The sequence below is a fragment of the Trachemys scripta genome, chromosome 6 (assembly GCF_013100865.1).
Source record: "Trachemys scripta elegans isolate TJP31775 chromosome 6, CAS_Tse_1.0, whole genome shotgun sequence".
NCBI lineage: Eukaryota > Metazoa > Chordata > Testudines > Emydidae > Trachemys > Trachemys scripta.
Genome location: NC_048303.1, coordinates 72,979,764 through 72,996,275, shown reverse-complemented (window position 1 = coordinate 72,996,275; position 16,512 = coordinate 72,979,764). Strand labels below are relative to the sequence as shown.

The following is a 16,512-nucleotide window of genomic DNA, read 5'->3' as shown; positions in this document are numbered from 1 at the left end:
GCGGCAGGAAGTTTCCCCCAGTCGATGCCGCGTACTCCTCTCGGCAAGCTGGAGTACCGGCGCCGACTGTGAGCACTTCCGGGATCGATCCCAGAACATCGATTGCGTGCCGTCGGACCCTCCGGTAAGTGAAGACAAGGCCTTATAATAGCGTGCAATTACAAAGGTAGGCCAATTTGTGGGGCTAGCCACTTTGTCGGGTGTCTTTCTAATAGCCAGAATGTTAAACCATCAATTACCCTCATCATATAATAATTTAAAAGTCAATTCCCCTTTTCCTAAGGATCACTTAATATGCTGTGCACAGGTAACAAAAAGGATACATGAGAAAAAAATTAATAAACAACCATCATGTAGTTTATGCCAACCTAATTACTTTAGTCAAACATTTCATCCTGGTGCTATGTAACACAAGTGCTATACAATAGGATACTCAATAGCTGATTCTCTCTCCCCCCCTTCTTCTAATGAACTGCCAACATGTTTCCCTGTTATACTGTCTCTGTTGATTGACTCCTATTATCAGAACACTATTAATTCAAACATATTGAGCACTAACCAAGAAGTCCAGGTTATCGCAATTCTACTGTAGCTAGGCAAAAACATGCACCACGTTCAAAGATATAGTATAAAATCAAATTTGTTTTTTTTACTAGCCATTGTAAAATGCATTTACATCTCATTTTAAATCTGTTTTAAGTAAAAATAAATCAAATAATAGTGTTAAGCATACATCCACTTCCTGGTCATTCCTTTCTGTAACACAAGAACAGTTTTTGCTCAGGTCCTAGCAACAAGCACAAATATTATATTGTATCCAGTGCTCAAAACATGAGTTTCCAAAATGATATGTTAGTACTCAGCTTAATTAAAGAATATGCTTTAAGAACAATATCTGAATATACAACAGCATCAATAATAGCATTTGATTGAAGTTAGTCTAAATTTGTTTAGAATAACAATTTTTCCCCTTTCTATAGATAAAGAGAAAAGGCCAACAGTCTAGCATGGACAAGAAAACAACTAACATGAACCCATATGAGAGAGGGGGAAATATTGATAAAGGAACAATTTAGAATAACCTATTTACATCTTAAAATTAAATATAGAAAAATACAAAATGCTGTTAAAAACATAATAGTGTTGTTTACAAAACTATTTTGAACACAAATTTGGTGCATTTAGGTACTTCTTAAACTGTTCTTTAAAAAACAAGAATAAGACTTGTGCACAGCAAAGGATGATCTCCGTACTAACCAACCTGTGAAAGTCGAAATGCGTATCAGCTATTTTTGGTAACTGTAGCTTCTTTATATTGTATATCACTGGTAACTTTATATTTGAAGATGAAATTACAAGACAGATAGAAATTCCACAGAATATTTATGTGCCTGTTTCTCCCCACCAGCAAAGAACTCCTCTGTGACACCAGGATCAATAGTGTATCTGATGCATGTATCCTATTTTAATAGTGACAACAGTCCTGTTGTTGCAGGATTATTCCCTTGTGTTTTTAATGATGCACCTGCTCCATAAAAGCCGAAAAGAGTCCTGTGGCACCTTACAGACTAACAGACATATAGGAGCATGAGCTTTCATGGATGAATACCCACTTCTTCGGCCATGTGAACCATCCCTTACCCCTTTGACAAAGAAATACCTTGTATCTGGCAAAACACCAACACCACCACTGGCCGGCTCCAAGCTCCGTTTACTATGTCAGTCTACTTGTTTTCACATTTCATTCAAGATACAACACTTCTCAAATACTTTTTGACATATTTTTCATCTTGACAGTGAAAATGATTATTTCATGCTGTGTTAAATACTTAAGTATTCTGAATTATATACAGCAAAATGTTGGTAGCTCTGGTTCATTATAAAGACTTTATTAAAATAACTGCATGCCAGCAAGCCTCTATTTCAGGTCAGAGTAAAAATCAAAGGGCTAGATTATGCTTAGCTCATAGAGAAAACCAAGGTTCTTCCCTCCCTGTATGTACCATGTTAGTGCCTCCTGGATCACTGCTCCTGATGCTCAGTGGATCACCCAAAATGTTTCTTCCTCTGGAGCAAGTGGGGAGATGGGCAGCAAACTGAGCCATCGCTCTACTACATTCACCTTATACTGACCAGATCTGTTTGGAAGCATGAGGGGGTATGCTGCATCTCATAAAAGTGTGTTGCAAATTAGTTCTCCTCAAAGCACACAAAAGGAACCAGAACAAGCACTGTCCCACTAAAAGGTGCCTCTCTCAAGCACAGTGCCTCCCACTGGTCCATTTGATGAGGTGCACCTACACACCACTCCTTACACAGAGCTTTCTTTACCTTAAAGGCAAAATGTAGCCCAAAAGAAACTAGGTCATACTCTCGCGATTTTTCCCCACTGCAGGAGAATCACTGATATCAAAGAGCAGACTCTATTGTACAATTATTTCAAATGAGAGCATTACCTAATATCTAACTTACTTGCCACAAAGCCACAGCTGAGATCAGCAGGGGTGCCCAAGCTGGAACCCACTCATTTAAGAAGGCATCTAGCAGGAGATTCTTTGTGAGGGTCCCTCAGCTTTGGATCTTGCCCTCTACCATTCCCTCATTCTGAACAGTTAGACTTTATAAACCTTCAGGGCATGCTGCAAGGCACATCTGCTTTCCCTGGCTCAAAGAGGCAGGGAAGACTTACATGGCAATTCATAAAGATCTGAAATAGGTTTTTAGTTGCTGGGTTATGACTGAGTTAATGATTGGGCAAAGAGGAGTAGCCTGTCTGTATAGCTCTATTACAAATGGCATTTTTCTAACTAAAAAGGCTAATAATGAAAAAAAATATTTTCTCTATACTTTGGGTTAAATACTGCTCAGTACTCAGCCTGTTTACTCAAGTAGTCCTACTGACTTGACTTAGATCCTATAAAGGTTTGCAACTAGACCTCGTGCCATTGGACTGACCAGAGAAATACATGTTTGCAGAATCATGCCTAACTGCACCAAGTGGAATTATTTTTATTTTCCAATTGGAGGATCTGATCCTGCTCCCAGTGACTTCAAAGAAAGCAAGAGACAGTAGTGCCAATCCTAATGTTCAAAAATCATGGCTTAAAAATCATGACATTTTAAAGACTAATAAAATGTGGGCTGTTTTTATTTGCCTTCTGTTTTTTGGACTCTTTAGGGTGCACTGGGATCATATTTCCAAGCTTTTCTTTGCAACCATAAGGCTAGAAACAAACTTAGGGCTTTTTACATGGCGGGGTAATATGCACTACAGGGGTGTGATTTCTGATTTCCACAGTGCACTAATGTGATGCACATTAACTGGTCTATGTACATCCTGCTGGTGTGCACTAAAGGTTCCCTTATAGTGCGCATTAACTGCCTCTGTTGCAAAGCCCTAACTCTCTCTCTCTATATATATATTAAGCTTACAATCAATTGTCTCCATGTGCTGAGGCTTTAAGTCAAACATCAAATATCATGAGCTGGCAACACTGAAATCAAGCCTTAGGGCTGGTCCACACTAACCCCCCCACTTCGAACTAAGATATGCAACTTCAGCTATGTTATTCACTATCTTAGTTCGAACTTACCGCAGGTCCACATGCGGCAGGCAGGCTCCCCCGTCGACTCCGCGTACTCCTCTCGCGGAGCAGGAGTACCAGCGTCAACGGCGAGCACTTCCGGGATCGATCCGGGATCGATTGCTTACCATCGGACCCAGAGGTAAGTATAGACGTACCCTTAGTATGTTTCAGAGCCAATTTATATGCTAAGAGCCTGACTCTGCAGCTCTTACTCATCCACGGTGTTTTTACTCCTACAAGGACTCCCACGGATATCAGCTTGAGTAAACAGTTTGTAAATTTCAACCCTATGTTATTAGAATAGCCTTGAATTAATTTAACTGTAATCTAAGATGCAGTCCTTCTATCAGATAGACCTATAGTTACTGTTCTTAGAACTAAATAAATGCTGTTTCCACTAACATTTCCTTACAGTATAAAAACAGCAAACTTTTCTTACATTTTCTTTTAACTATCAATACGTACCAGTAGAACATGTTCAGTGTTTAAAACCATTTTCCCACAAGAGATGTCTGAGCTCAGAACAGAACACAAATACATTTGCATTTGCTTCAAATTTCACAGAAAATTATTTTTACAGTGGCACTTTGGAGAACTGACATCCGGTATATGCTTTAGCTCTAATTAAATCCCTCAGATAAAACCCTAATTTCATTTGGAAAACAGAACCTTGGGCTGGCTCCACTTTATAGGGGAGAGAAGAGGCTCTTTATTTCTGCTGTCATTCTCTTTCTTTACAGAGCTTGGTGCTTTTCTTCCTTGATAGATACCTGTCAATCATATGCTGATAAGAAATACAGGGCTCTGTTGCTTGTTTTAAGAGGGAAACAACAGGAGTACTCCTTTTTCAACAGTTATTCACAGGCAAGCCAAAAATGCCACAGGAATAGACTATTATATTTCAGGATTTAGTTTAAGGAACACTGAAAATTGTCAACAATAGTTATTTCTGAAACCTATTTCTTCTCTGCAAGCAGAGTTCAGCAGAGAATGCTAGCATTTCCTGTAGAAATTGTGTGGCTGCCAGTAACGTCCTCCTAATTTTTCTTCTCCCTTTTCATTGTTTTGTATTTAAAATAAACACAACCTGGAATTTCGACAACAACCACAATAACCCTTTACCTCACTTACCACCTGCAGATGAAAGTCACCAGGAGAGGAAAGCAAAGGAGCCACATTTCAGCAAGCAGCAAAACCAAAGCACACTGTAACCCAGCAAGAGAGGTGGCTGAGGATGTCCAAGTCCTGAATGCTGGATTTCGGGGCGGGGGTAGAGGGGTTAGCAGGCACTTCCCACACTATCCTATTGTGTATTCGTTTCACCCCACCCTCCACCTCCCCCTGTATGTGATGCTGCCTTTATTCCGTGCCCGTTTTGCACCAAGTGGCTCGTTAAAGGGAAGACACAATGAGCGGCAATACTAGACAGGATGCCAGCCAAGAGGGGAAGAACATCGATGCCCCATAAGGTAGCGGTGGAAGCTGCTGCCTCTTGTGTGTCAACCATCTCTCTGCTAAAACAACCCCTTGGCTGCAGCGTTACTATAGAGACACCGGCTCTGTCCTAACCCCTGCCCGGCGAGGTGCTGCTCCCCCGGAGACAAACAGCGCCGTCCCCTGCCTGCGCTGCCGGAAGGGATGCGATGCCCGGAATCCCCCTCTCCGTGCGCCGCGGCGAGGGAAGGGAGGTGGGGCCCCCCAATGCAAACTTGGAGCCGCAGCCTGCGCTGCCCCCTTCCCCCGGGCTCTGCCTGGCCCAGGCTCGAGGGAACTTTCGCTCACTCACCCCGGGGCTCTGCCGGCCAAAGTGCTGCTGCTCTGCGGGCCGGGGTTCGCGCCGCTCCTGCCGCTGCTCGGACTCCGGCAGAACGCGGCCCGGGCGAGCTCGGGGACGCGGCCGCCCGCTGCTTGCGTCACAGTCACGCCGCGGCCATTCCCCACGCCGGGAATTCGGGGGGCTGGGGAGAGCCGCCACGTGATGAGCGGGCGAGGCGCCGCCGGGCGGGGAGGAGGCGAGTCAGGCAGGGCGGAGGCGCTGGAGTCTGCCCGCCGCGAGCCTAAGTGCCGGGAGCTCCCCACCCATTCCTCTGCCGCCCGCAGCCCCGGCAGCTGCCCGCGCTCCGCCCCGTCCTCGCCTCCCGCTGGCTTCCCCCTGCACACGCTCCTGCTTCTTGCACTTTCTCCCTAACCCGCCGTGACAGAGACCCCGGGTTCAGCTCGGGGCGCCCCATTCCTACTCCATCCCCACCGCAGGGGCCGTGCGGCTCCGCTGCCCCGGGCACTAGGGAGAGTGGGGCTGAAACCGGACAAAGCCGGGGGCTAGGGGGGTGCCGGGCGCTGTGTCCTTCACCTCCCCCCCTCCGGGAATTGCCCCTGCCTGAGCTGCTGGGGGGGGGGATTTCCGGGGTGAACTAGTGGGGTGTTTGTTGTTCTAGGGCTCGATGTCCCTCTCCTCAAGTGGGTCAATGATCGCTCCTTGAGAGGGGTCAACTCGGGTGAGGGCTGAGCAGAAAAGCCTGCCTTCTTCGGACCATGCCGCCTGGCAGGAGCCCTCCAGCACGGAAAGAACGGGAAAGGCCAGGCGCGTGCCCTTGTGTTGCTCACGGAATTCCCTCGGGGGGTTCTGCTGTCACACCACGCGCCACTCCAGAAGCGGGTCCTTTTAAAAACACCAACATGTGCTAAAAGTAGCAATATAGGGCGCAGAGCTGTAATTTGCTGACAGCAGCAGGCACAATTTGTAATGAATGTCTAAAAAGCTATCTTTAAGGTGAAAACACACATCATCTCATGGTATAACGTATTAATCACATGGCATCATATTGCACTAAAAATACCTGAAAATATTGGGTTTAATTCGTTCACATCTGTTTAAAATAAAACCTTGGTTTTTGGCTTAGTATAAAACCTGGAAAGCACACATCATGCTTTCCTTCCAGTAGATACAGATGGAGTTGGTGGCAACCTTGCAATGTATGGAACACGTTTCCATTAAACTCATTTTAACTCCCTCTGTTAGAAAACCATATTTTATTTCATGTTATTGAGGGTTAGTGCAGTTACAAGCTGTGCCTCTGCTTCCGAATGTATAGTATATTTGTCAAACATGGGCCAGGTGGTCACTCTACTTAAACATTACAGTAATTGTTTGTTATAAGATTCTCAAGTGGTAACTTACTAGGCTAAACCGTTGTGATTTCAGTGTGATGTAACAGAAAAACACTACCCATACTCTAAGTGATAGTTTGGCTGCAGTGAAAGTTCCTTTAAATGCATTTTCCCCTCTTTTTCATAGTTTAATTTTAATGTCTTCAGCAGTGTTTTCTCAGAAGTGTCTGGGATTTTTTTTTAATCACTATTCACACACATTTTCCAGCCTGCCTTTTAAACTTATCCTGCTCTATATCTTTCTCACTGGCCCCCGAGAGATTTTCTGTATGCTTTTACATTTCAAACATAAATCAGGACTTGGGTTTTCTGTCTCAGATGAGACAACACTGCAAAAGCCCCAAAGATGTGCATAGTAAATTAAAGTGAATTTCATGCTTGTTAAAAATCCTGGTTTGACATTACTGGTAACTGTTATCCGCAGAACAAATATAGCACAGATAGCAGCAATGCAAGCTTCCCTGCACTGTGCCACTAATGTTACTAAACCCCATTCTGGATTGAACACCTCTAGGAATTGAGAGCGGTGGTTCAGTCTGCATGTTCATTCACTCCTTGGCCTTCATACTGAAATTTCCAGTGACGTCACTAATCACAGTTCCTGGCCCATTAGGAACGGAACTGAGACCACCATTTGATGTATTCCATAGAACAGACCTCAGATAGTAACTACTGATCTGATCTACGTTTGCACCAGTGACCTGGAGATGAAAGGCAGTATAGTAGTGTTCTATGATAATTCCCTTGCAACATAATGCATTCTCATATATTTCACAGCTCATTCAGTACACTTGCCCAAAGGTGGAAGAGTGTTAATTTTAAAAAATAAATGTATGTTTTTAAGATGTGTGAAAAGAAGCTTGAACATTGATTACAGTGAATTCTAGTTTTTGTATTTAGGCCATGTTATGTGGAACAGTACTTTGCTCAAATTCACTCTAAAACGGTCTGTGCACTGAGGAGTGTGTGATTCAGGGAGAGGAAGAGAAGGGTTTTATTTTGGAAACATTTGACTATTGCAGTGCTCTTAGGAAATGGCATATTTGGACACTGCACATTTCACACTCGTACTTATATGGAGATTAAATAACTGTTTTGGGTATTTGAAATGCATTTGATTAGGTGGTTTTTTTAAAGGAATGCTGGTCAGCTGTGTGTGATTAAATGGTTTTAAAAGGAATGCAGGTCAGCTTCAGAACACAATGTCACATATAACTCATGCCAGGTCGAAGAACACGGTGTCTATGGAAAAGAAAAGCAGCATATTTTGTAATTTAGGGGCTATAAATACACTCTATATTTAAATGCAGCCTATTAGCCTGCCAAGTATATTTTTATGTGTTACATTTGATAATATCTCACATAAAGCTGATATTCCTGCTTATGGACCTGCTCCTGCACACTTCAGTGGGAGTTTTGCTTGTGTGAGGAGTTCTGATCATGCCCTATATGTCTGTACAAGCAATAACTGTTGATATACAAGGGTCAATTTTTATAAAGATTGCAGGATGTACCATGTTTATATATTATATTACACAGCACTGTTATTACTCAATTTAAAAAATATTACAAGACACAATCTGTATTTTTATAGCATAGGAACAGATACAAGGCTTTGCTGAATTGTAGAATTTTTCCAATTTACCACCTTATCTCCAGTCATAAGACATTGAAAAACAGGCTCTAGGATACTTTTTTTTAAAAGATTAACCCAAGATCAGTTCAATAGTACATGAAAATTTACTAATCCTACTTGATGAGACAGACTGATCATGGTAATACACGTGATAAGGGTAAAGAGTATCTTTTATGTCTGTACGTAAGTAAGAGCCCAATCTTGCTCCCCCAGCAGACTGCATGAGTTGAAGGTAGACAGCGGGTTGCAGGATAGGATTCTAGGGGCCTGAGCAAGCCCCCATTGAAATCAACGGGAATCATTCCATTAACTTCAGTGAACGTTGGATCAGGCCCCGTGTTTTTAACTCCCACTAAAAGTTACCTTCAAATAGATTAAAATATCAGTGTTTTAGTCTAGAACAACAATATTTTTCAATTTGGTAATATTTGTATCTTCTATCCCACAGCTTATAAAATTTTAAAAATTACATAGTTTTACAAGCTGTGAATAAAGGAATGTACAGTACTTTATATCTGTAGTCAGCCTCCAGGCTCCAGGATGGTGATCTCTGACTGATGGTGAGTATGATACCATAGAGAGTATTGTCAGGGGTGTCACATTAAGTAAGGGCTGGTGATTGCAGAGAAACCACATCCACATCTGCTGAAATAACAAAGGCTATGTTTTAACTAGTACTATGATGAATACTCCCTTTGTGTTATTTAGGGGCAATCAGGAACTAAATGTTTGATTGTTTGGGTTTTTTTACTTTTGCCATGTAACTTTAAGTCTTGGTGGAAAATACTCCACTCTCAAATCCTGAGTTACTTCAGACTAGGGTGACCATATTTCCCTATGTTGAATAAGGGACACCTTGTAAAATTGCTCGTATTCAACAGCAATCAATAAGAACTATGCAGTAGCGCGCCTCCTCCCCCCCCCAAGCATGCTATAAAAACTCCAGAGCCCACCAGGGAAAGGCAGGGCCTCAGGTGTCCAGGGGGCAGGGGAGGCGGCCTTGGGCATAGGCGTAGTATGACTTCTATTTTGCGGGGCAGGGGCCAGCAGGTCTCAAGCCTGCTCCACATGGCAGGTCCGGGAAGGGAGTGCCACCCTCACCCCCTGATTCACCTCAGGAGGCCACCCAGCCTGTCTTGGTTGTGATGGGAGGGAGGCACAACCAAAAATTATAACTCAAAGGTGATGGGGGGGGGGGGTTGAAAAAAAGGTTGGAAAACAGCTCAGGGTGCAGGGAAGGGGGTAGCTAGGGGCTGTGTATGGGCAGGGGGTAGCTCAGGTGAAGTGAGGGGGTAGCTAAGGGCTGTGTGTGGGCAGGGGGTAAGGAACAGGGACTGCACCCTGAGCTGAGGGCTCTGCCAGACCCACTCCTATGGCTCTTACCGGCTGTGTGAGAAAAGGGGGCTGGGAGCTGAGGAGCAGCCAGCAGGAGAGGAGGGAGCACCATGGCTGCTTGCTCCGTGGCACCAGCTAGAGGAGCAGCTGCCCCGCGCTCCCTGGCTCCAGCTTCCCACCTCCAAACTGGCTAGAGGGCAGAGAGAGAAGGAGGTGTGGGGAGCTGCTCCTGGGATACTTCTTCCCCATGGAGAGCACTGGGGATCCAAGATTCAGCCCTGCAGTTCCTGCCTTCCGCCTCATGGAGGTCACCAGGGGTCAGGCATTCAGCCCTGCGGCTCCGGCGTCAGCCCTGCGGCGGATGCTAGGAATCAGGGCTACAGTCCCCTTCCCCGCTCCATGGCTCTGGCTTGAGCCCTGCGGCAGGCGCTGGGAATCAGGGTTTTAACACCTCCCACTCCATGGCTCGGGCTTCAGCCCTGTGGCTGGTGCTGGGAATTGAGGCTTCAGCCACCCATGGCTCCGGCTTCAGCTCTGGAGTGGGTGCTGGGAATCGGGGCTTCAATCTCACGTCTCCAGCTTCAGCCCCGCGGAGAGTGCTGGGGATCGGGGTTGCAGCCCCACAGGGGACGCTCCGGCTCAGGCTCTGGGTTTCAGCATCAGCGCCCAGTGACTCCCCTGAAAGCACAGACCCAAATTGAGACCTGCTTAAGGTTTCAAATAGCGAGGGGTGAATTACACCCCTAGCCCCTCACACACGGGGCTGCCTCTCATTCTACCTGACATGTCATCTTCCTGCCTCTCCACCCAGCCTGAGGCCACCACGTGCTCTCACTGACGAGCCACTGCCTGCCCGCACTCACTCGCCAGCCACAAACAAGACACAACTGGGGCTGCGCTGACTAACCACTGACTGGCCAGCAGGGGGAGCAGAAAATATGGGACAATTTGTCCGTTTTTTTAAAAAAAAGACAGGACACCTGCAATAGGGCTTAAATATGGGAATGTCCCGTTAAAAACAGGACAGATGGTCACCCTACTTCAGGCAGGTGAGCCAGAACTAGAGCCATTGGTCCCATCTCCACCTCCTAACTTTGAGAGTTTGAAATACACTGGACAGATCCAAATTAACCCTGATTTTAGTTTTCCAAACCCATTCTGAATTTTCCCTACCTTCAATTTTTCATAAAGTAGACTACATATATTACTCAATTTAAAACCACTTTGCATATGTCTGCATGGGAGATTTAATCCAAAACTTTTTGATACCTGGCAAGTAACTTTCAGAATGCAAGTCGCTCCAATAGTGTGTGCACTGAACCCATTCTGTTTCAAATTGCATTGTGTGAACACATGGCAACAGTTGGCTGTGAACTGAGGGCATAGCATTCTCTGAAGGTATCCCATGGTCCTTTGATTCTCTGCTGAGCAGCATGCATCCCAGGATTGTTTTTGCTGTGAATATAATAATATGGAGATATACCTATCTCATAGAGCTGGAAGGGACCCTGAAAGGTCATTGAGTCCAGCACCCTGCCTTCACTAGCAGGACCAAGTACTGATTTTGCCCCACATTCCTAAGTGGCCCCCTCAAGGATGGAACTCACCACCCTAGAGTTAGCAGGCCAATAGTCAAACCACTGAGCTATCTCTCCCCCTTGAATTGTGAATTTCTGGGCTGGCTTGTGCCATTTTCAGATTGCTATTGGCCAGGATTGACCCAGAAATGCTCTGCACCACTATTGTGGTTGTTGGGATACAGACATTGCAAGTACAGGAGTATTATGTGAGGTGGTTGAAGTTTTAGGTGCTCTATGTGCTTTTGTAAAATCTTATGAATTATTTCAGCTTTATTTTTAAGGAGTTTTTTGTTAAATGCAATGAATACTCATAATGGATGTACTGTAAATAGTTTTATTGTAACAAACAATAAAAACCAACAATAAAGTTTGAATGAAACCAATGGAAAAATAATCTTTGTATATGGAAATACATTTAACTAACCAATCTTGTTAAGTAACCAAATATACACAAACCTTTCATTACTGCAACAGTGCAAACAAAACTTGAAGTGCAACAGTAAGAATATTTCAAATACAACTTTTTAGTGGGGGTATATAAACTTAAAAGTGAGTATACACCTTGCCATTAACTCTTCTTGTACGCATGACCTCGGTCATGGGGAGAGTACATGGATTCTGGGGTCGAGTGTCTTGGTTAAAATTCTCAGGGATGTTGCAAGGCTCAAAAAAGAGCTGGACTCTGAGGTGCAAGTGTTCTCATTGCCCAGAGGTTGGATCTGAGAGGTGAATGGGAGTTGCTGGGAGCACTGAAGTGGAGATGCAGAGGTTAGAAGTTGCTGCTGGTCCCAGCAGCCAGCATTGTCCAGGAGCTGAAAGACATGGCTAGGTCCCATATTAAAGGGTTGCATGGCCTGCTGGCCTAGCAGAAGCATGTTTTCCAGGAGGGCATTCTGGCTTAGGTTAGCGTCCATGATTTGCCTTTGCATCTCTGTCTTTTTCCATGTTCTCCTTGTTCATCAGCATGGTGATGCTGTCCTTGATCACAGCAACACTTTCCCTTGTCACTTCGACATTGTCTTTGGCCATTGTGAGAGTCTCCTGGGAGATCTGCATTTTTTTTTCCCTCTGGGTCCTCATGTATAGCCTCCACCTCTTATCCAGTCTGGTTTTCCTCTGTGACTGCCTGGAGTTCTGCAAATATCTCATCCCAAGTCCTCCTTTTTCTCCCCCTCAAGTTGGCCAGCCTGTCAACAGTACACAGAGGCACTGTTCTTAATAGTCTGTCTGTTGCAGGTGTTGTGGGAGTTATATGCAGGGGGAATAAAAACAAATTCATATCCCAGACAACTCATGATACTATTTTTAGTATGCATGTGTGACCTCACCTCCCTAAGGGTATGTCTACACTACGAAATTAGGTCGAATTTATAGAAGCCGGTTTTATAGAAATTGGTTTTATACAGTCGATTGTGTGTGTCCCCACATAAAATGCTCTAAGTGCATTAAGTCGGCGGACCGCGTCCACAGTACCAAGGCTAGCGTCGACTTCCGGAGCGTTGCACTGTGGGTAGCTATCCCACAGTTCCCGCAGTCTCCGCCACCCATTGGAATTCTGGGTTGAGATCCCAATGCCTGATGATGCAAAAACAGTGTCGTGGGAGGTTCTGGGTACATGTCGTCAGGCCTCTCCCCCTCCGTCAGAGCAACAGCAGACAATCGATTCACGCCTCTTTAACTGGGTTACCTGTGCAGACAACATACCATGGCAAGCATGGAGCCCGCTCAGCTCAGTTCAGCTCACCATCACCATATGTCATCTGGGTGCCGGCAGACGTGGTACTGCATTGCTACATAGCAGCAGCTAATTGCCTTTTGGCAGTAGACGGTGCAGTATGACTGGTAGCCGTCATCGGCTATCTGGGTGCTGGCAGACGTGGGGCTGCATTGCTATACAGCAGCAGCTCCTTGCCTTTTGGCAGTAGATGGTGTATTATGATTGATATCCGTCATCGTCATATTCCTCAGTGAGTTCGATCAGAGGCTCCTGAGCAGACATGTTTTGTCTCCTGGAGACTCAGTCCTGCTGGTAGTCCTATTGAACTGTCTTGACGATGATGGCTAACAGTCGTAGTACAGCATCTTCTGCCAAGCATCCAGAAGATGCCGATGGCTATCAGTCATGGCTGCACCGTCTGCTGCCAGCTTAAGATGTAAAAAATAGATGGACCAGATTTGTTCTGTATTCATTTGCTTCCCCCTCCCTCTGTGAAATCAATGGCCTGCTAAACCCAGGGGTTTGAGTTCAATCTTTGGAGGGGCCGTTCTGTGTGACAGTTGTTTTTGTTTCTCCCTGATGCACAGCCACCTTTGTTGATTTAATTCCCTGTACCTGTAAGCCATGTCATCACTCGCCCCTCCCTCCCTCCGTCAGACAATAGTTTCGCGCCTTTTTTCAGCCCAGACGCCATAGCACTGGGATCATGAAGCCTGCTCAGATCACCACGGCAATTATGAGCACTATGAACACCATGCGCATTGTCCTGGAGTATATGCAGAGCCAGAACATGCCAAAGCAAAACCAGGCGAGGAGGTGATTGCAGTGATTGCAGCGCGGCGACGAGAGTGATGAGGAAATTGACATGGACATAGACCTCTCACAAAGTACAGACCCCAGCAATGTGCAAATCATGGTGTTACTAGGGCAGGTTCATGCCGTGGAACGCCGATTCTGGGCCCGGGAAACAAGCACAGACTGGTGGGACCACATCGTGTTGCAAGTGTGGGATGATTCCCAGTGGCTGTGAAACTTTTGCATGCGTAAGTGCACTTTCATGGAACTTTGTGACTTGCTTTCCCCTGCCCTGAAGCACCAGAATACCAGGATGAGAGCAGCCCTCACAGTTGAGAAGCGAGTGGCGAGAGCCCTGTGGAAGCTTGCAACGCCAGACAGCCACCGGTCAGTCGGGAATCAATTTGGAGTGGGCAAATCTACTGTGGGGGCTGCTGTGATCCAAGTAGCCAACGCAATCAAAGACCTGCTGATATCAAGGATAGTGACTCTGGGAAACATGCAAGTCATAGTGGATGGCTTTGCTGCAATGGGATTCCCAAACTGTGGTGAGGCGATAGACAGAACCCATATCCCTATCTTGTCACCGGAGCACCAAGCCACCAAGTACATAAACCGCAAGGGATACTTTTCAATGGTGCTGCAAGCCCTGGTGGATCACAAGGGACGTTTCACTAACATCAACGTGGGATGGCCGGGAAAGGTACATGATGCTCGCGTCTTCAGGAACTCTGGTCTATTTCAAAAGCTGGAGGAAGGGACTTTCTTCCCGGACCAGAAAATAACCGTTGGGGATGTTGAAATGCCTATCGTTATCCTTGGGGATCCAGCCTACCCCTTAATGCCATGGCTCATGAAGCTGTACACAGGCAGCCTGGATAGTAGTCAGGACCTGTTCAACTACAGGCTGAGCAAGTGCCGAATGGTGGTGGAATGTGCATTTGGATGTTTAAAAGCGCGCTGGCGCAGTTTACTGACTCGGATAGACCTCAGCGAAGCCAATATTCCAATTGTTATTGCTGCTTGCTGTGTGCTCCACAATATCTGTGAGAGTAAGCGGGAGACATTTATGGTGGGGTGGGAGGTTGAAGCAAATCACCTGGCCACTGATTACGTGCAGCCAGATACCAGGGCAGTTAGAAGAGTACAGCAGGGCGTGGTGCGCAACAGAGAAGCTTTGAAAATGAGTTTTGTGACTGGCCAGGCTACGGTGTGAAACTTCTGTTTGTTTCCCCTTGATGAACCCTCCGCCCCCCTCCCCCCCACCCGGTTCACTCTACTTCCCTGTAAACTAATCACCCTCCCCTCCCCCCTTCGAGCACCGCTTGCAGAGGCAATAAAGTCATTGTTACTTCACATTCATGCATTCTTTATTAATTCATCACACAACTAGGGGGATAACTGCCAAAGTAGCCCAGGAGGGGTGGGGGAGGAGGGAAGGAAAAGGACACACTGCAGTTTAAAACTTTAAAATTTTAACACTTATTGAAGGCCAGCCTTCTGATGCTCGGGCAATCATCTGGGGTGGAGTGACTGGGTGGCCGGAGGGGCCCCCCCCCACGTTCTTGGGTGTCTGGGTGAGGAGGCTATGGAACTTGGGGAGGAGGGCTGTTGGTTACACAGGGGCTGTAGCGGCAGTCTCTGCTCCTGCTGCCTTTCCTGCAGCTCAACCATACGCTGGAGCATATCAGTTTGATGCTCCAGCAGCCGGAGCATTGATTCTTGCCTTCTGTCAGCAAGCTGACCCCACCTATCCTCTTCAGCCCGCCACTTGCTCTCTTCAGCCCGTGATTCAGCCTGCCACCTCTCCTCTCATTCATATTGTGCTTTTTTGCACTCTGACATTGACTGCCTCCATGCATTCTGCTGTGCTCTGTCAGCGTGGGAGGACATCTGGAGCTCTGATAACATATCATCCCGAGTCCGCCGTTTTCTCCTTCTAATCTTTACTAGCCTCTGTGAAGGAGAAACATTTGCAGCTGGTGGAGGAGAAGGGAGAGGTGGTTAAAAAAGACACATTTTAGAGAACAATGGTACACTCTTTCACGTTAAAATTTGCTGTTCACATTACACAGCACATGTGCTTTCATTACAAGGTCGCATTTTTCCTCTTATATTGAGGGCCTGCCGGTTTGGTGTGAGAGATCACTCACGCAGTGCCAGGCAACAGATTTCGGCTTGCAGGCAGCCATGGTAAGCCACAGTCTTTTTTAACCTTCTTAACATGTGAGAATGGTTTCAAACAGTAGCGCCCTCATTTCCCATACCAAGCACCGTTGGGTTGGCCATTTAAAATGGGTTTACAATGTAAAAGGAGGGGCTGCGGTTTCCGGGTTAACATGCAGCACAAACCCAACTACCCCCCCGCAATTCTCTGGGATGATCACTTCACCCCTCTCCCCTACCGCGTGGCTAACAGCGGGGAACATTTCTGTTCAGCCAAGCAGGAACGGGCACCTCTGAATGTCCCCTTAATAAAATCACCCCATTTCAACCAGGTGACCGTGAATGATATCACTCTCCTGAGGATAACAGAGAGAGATAAGGAATGGATGTTGTCTGCATGCCAGCAAACACCGGGACCATACGCTGCCATGCTTTGTTATGCAATGATTCCAGACTACGTGCTACTGGCCTGGCGTGGTAAAGTGTCCTACCATGGCGGACGGGATAAGGCAGCCCTCCACAGAAACC

At 46.1% G+C, this 16,512-nt stretch overlaps 1 protein-coding gene across 3 annotated transcripts in view; it reads right to left on the bottom strand.

Moving 5' to 3' along the window:
• SNCAIP (synuclein alpha interacting protein) overlaps positions 1–5,664 on the bottom strand; it is a 101,943-nt gene extending 96,279 nt beyond the window's left edge. The window contains exon 1 of one of the 3 annotated variants that reach the window (XM_034773925.1): positions 5,374–5,664. The gene's annotated coding sequence lies outside the window, so the exon portion shown is untranslated. Of the gene's footprint in view, positions 1–4,718; positions 4,846–5,373 lie in introns of those variants that run through there. The other 2 variants (XM_034773927.1, XM_034773926.1) reach the window with 2 other exon arrangements.
• Positions 5,665–16,512: the final 10,848 nt, after the last annotated feature.